General features: G+C 43.7%; 2 long non-coding RNA genes across 2 annotated transcripts in view; one reads left to right on the top strand and one right to left on the bottom strand.

The window, feature by feature from the left end:
- The window catches only part of LOC106733548 (uncharacterized), a 4,119-nt gene extending 2,270 nt beyond the window's left edge, over positions 1-1,849 (top strand). Inside the window, exon 2 of the long non-coding RNA XR_001369573.2 lies at positions 1,619-1,849. This is a non-coding gene — a long non-coding RNA (uncharacterized LOC106733548). The remainder of the gene's footprint in view (positions 1-1,618) is intronic.
- LOC106733549 (uncharacterized) overlaps positions 1-3,874 on the bottom strand; it is a 29,188-nt gene that overhangs the window by 11,875 nt on the left and 13,439 nt on the right. The gene's annotated exons all lie outside the window — the stretch shown is intronic.

The following is a 3,874-nucleotide window of genomic DNA, read 5'->3' as shown; positions in this document are numbered from 1 at the left end:
CTGCTGACCCAGAATCTGCACTTTAACCGTGTCCCCATGTGGTAAGTATCCACATTAAAGCCACAGGAACTCTGTCCTCGAGTTTTAGAGCACCTGAGGAAAAAGAAAGGCAAATGGAGGCTAACTTTGCCCAACCTGCCTTATTGCATATCCAGTTAAACAGTGAAATTAGAATTGAACACCTAATTAATAATTGACCTCCCTCAGAGCTTTTATAAAGTAGCTGGTACTTACATAAATGGAACTGGGCTTATTAAAGATAAGTCCATTTCAGGATGTCCCTTAGGAACTAAAAGGTCTTTTTTTTTTTTTTTTTTCTAAAAAATCAAAAGCAGGGCTGGCTGGGGGAGTGAGGAGGTGTGGGGGGGAGAACAACAGAGCACTACTTAAGAGAAGTTGGATCCCACATGGGGACCATGGTTCAAATCCTCAGCCCTTCAGTCGGAAACACATGCAAGTGCCCAGGATCTGCTGGGCTAGAGGACTGAGGAGGGGACCGATGGAGGGTGCTCACTGCTCACTGTCTTTCTCACAATCTCATACGCACATACTCTAATATAAATGAAGAAAAATACTTTTTAATCAAGAGCAGTTTTAAGTGCTTACTTCCATACATGGCACCGTGATTTCATCCAGACTATTGATTAGGCACACACACCTCTTCATTTTCTCTCCACTTTCTCCTCTCCTTCCATCCGCGTTTGCCAGATACACACAGGGGCAGGTGGCCGTTTACATAACATGGATTTCTACTTACAGGGATTCAATGGAATGTTATCTGTTGGACTTTGCTCTCTTTTGTTTGCAACTACCAGGCATTTGGATTATATCCTACTTTTCTATATTTATCTGGTCCAGTCCAATGTCTGTGTCTGGGGACTCGAGGGGGATGCTAAAAGATGCCACTGGGGAGGGAGCTCAAGTGACCTATTCTCTTTATTTTAAAAAGTTACAAACCATCGTACTTGACCTCAAAATAATGATGCTCACTTCCAGAGCAGTTTAATTTGAAAGTGAGGTGTTAATGTGCTATGGAAAATGTCATCATGATCTATGTATTAACCACGCCTCCACCTGCATTGGGAATTTACAGGAAGCAAGTAAATAGATGAATAGATCTTGGACCCAAACACAAGGGGGCCCACATTTTAAAAGATTGCTTTTCACTAGCATTTACTTCTTAATGATGCTAGTAAAGATGGGGTTCAGGACATACTACTCCCAGTATGGCGCCTTAGCATTTGAGGCAACAGGGTCAGGAAGGCTGCTCACCTTCCGCTGCCTTTCTTCTACGAAGCCAGTCATCAGATCTAGGAAAGACTGGTGTTCACCTGAAGCAGGTCAGAAGACCCTATACCTGGAGGAAAGGAGCATCCTCCTCTCTGAAGACACAGAGACAGAGAAGAATCTGAATCAACTGACTTTGCTAAGTTCTCCCCAATTTATTTCTATATTAACCTAATCATATTTCTCCACAACTGTCCATTGCTTCATCAAACCTAGCATAAAAATACACACAAGTTTACTGTCATTTCCTTTTGATGGCTTCTTCATCATTTAAACCCTACATTCAATAACTCTGTATTCTTTTCTCTTGTTACTCTGTCTTTTGTTGTAGGGGCCTCAAAGATGGGAAGGAAGCTGATGCAAATGTGTATTTAAGCACTATTGGTGGCAACCCAGAATCTGTGTTCTCCGGAGGGTATCTATGACACACTGTTCTGGACAGCCTTTAAATAATCGGTGGTGAAACAGAGGATATCACCAGGTGACAATGGGACTGGAAGTGATCTGACATTTGTACGTGATGAGATACTCATTTTTCTGAAATAAAGGATCTATGAAGAGAGGAATTATGGCTAGTATTTACCCCAGCTTTTCATAAACATCCCCAAATTCCAGGCACAAGACAAAAGGCATGACTCATATCACAGCAGGCATTATGGCCAGGGAAGTGGCCCTTGTGAAGATTGCTTCCCTAATGCCTGAGAATGGCTCTTAGGAGATCTGTAGGAAGCTGATAATAGGGCATTTCATTCGAGTATCGTGGGGAAAAATCTGGTTTTTGATCAAGAGAATTTCCTAGGCTAAAAATGTCATGCTTCCAGACCTCGATTTGATTTTTTTAGTAGATCATGAATAAAAAGAACAAAAACTTCAGAAAACAGTATGGATGATTGTAATCCTTTCATTTTTTTTCTCATTTGAATCCACATCATGAGATTATCCTGATAGGGGTGGCTTGAGTTCTCCAGTATGTTATGGTTTTACCAGGCCAGGAAGGTCCACTCCTGCCAGTCTCTCTTCCCAACAGCTGTCAGCATGCCCACAGTCTCACTTGCAGAAGGCCTACTGTGGGTGAAGGTGGTATTATGCACAGGATCCCACTTGCAAAGGGCCCACTTGGTCTGAGTAGGTTTAGGACTCAGCCTTTTTATAAGCACTCCAGATGATTCAGAGTAAGTTTAGAGGAATGCTGACTAACACTAAGCAAATTCCTCATATTAAAAAGTAAAATTCATATCAAAAATAAGAAAATAGGGCCAGCAGATGGCATAAGGCACTGGACTCCCATGTGGCCTACCATGGTTTGAGTCCTGGACCCAGCAGCTAGAAAATCATGCCAGGCACATGTGTGTGCATGCCCAAAAATCCAAAAAGAGAATGGAAGAGAAGGGATTGCAATGAAGCCATGCCCTCTGTACGGTGATTTCTCACTTCCCCTTTGTCTGTCTCTCTGTGGTGAGTGCATGCACCCAATGGCAAAAATTTAAAAAAGAAAAGAAAAAAAGTAGAATGGTGGCTGGCTTAGTGACACAGTGGTAACATGAAGCTCAAGCAATGCTGGATCCAAATGCAAGATCAAGATCGTGGGTTCAGTTCCCTGGTTGACCTGTATACAACAAGCACACACGCCCATAATTCTGGATAGCTGGGAAGACTGTGGGGGAAAGGGACATCACAGGGAGAGACTTTGCTGAAGGTGTCTCCTACTCGCTCTCTCATTCTCACATGTCCATACATGTGCTGTATCGTAAATGAAGAAAAGACATTGTTAATTAAAAGAAAGAATTAAAAAAAAAAAACCACTTCTCCAAGTCAAACAACTAGTGCTGAGGAATCAGAAGAGAGTCAAGAAGACTCTGAGGTTTTGTGTGTGGGTCACTGAAAGATGGGCTTTCAGTTTGCATCAGTGGGGAATCCAGAGGAGGATGCTACTGTGGGAGGGAGGAGAAAGATAGAAGGTTCCATGTGGAATGAGCTCACCTGGCTGAAGAAGACAGCAGGCTACTGCAAATGCTGGCCTGGCACTAGAGAGACAGGTGGACTTGGGCACCGCTTTTGGGCAAATTAGTAAAAGTGGAAGCAGGAAGTAGACAAGCTCAGCAGGGGCGGGGAGGAGGAAAAGGGGGAACACAGGAGAGTAAGAGCAGCCAACTTTCAAGGCCAGGTCCTGTGGAAATGTCCACACTGTGTTTAGGCAGCAGGCAGGGCAGAGAAGCCAGTGGCAAACTGAAAGAGAAAAGTACCCTCGGGAGCACCTTGGAAGGCCAAGACGATGGGGCCTGGTGTGGAGGCTCTTACAGGGGCAAACTGCAACCTCAGGGCCTTATAGTGCAAGTTAGTATGTGCAGAGGCTGACTCAGGCTCACAGTGATGGAATCTCTATCATAGTTATGGGAGGGAAACAGAAATGTTACCATTGTCATTTTAAGGATGCATATCGGTCAGCATCTCAAGGTCACACACCTCCACTTTTGTCCAGATTCTCTTTCCACTGAGAAGGGAATTGGAGGTGGGGAAAGCAGTCAGGTGCAAGCAATGATGGTAAGGGACGGCAACACTGGTAGAGACTATATATATATATATATAT

This window comes from Tupaia chinensis, unplaced genomic scaffold, assembly GCF_000334495.1.
Source record: "Tupaia chinensis unplaced genomic scaffold, TupChi_1.0 Scaffold144045_1, whole genome shotgun sequence".
Lineage (NCBI taxonomy): Eukaryota > Metazoa > Chordata > Mammalia > Scandentia > Tupaiidae > Tupaia > Tupaia belangeri.
The sequence above is the reverse complement of the archived record's forward strand: the minus strand, read 5'-3'. Positions and strand labels throughout refer to the sequence as shown.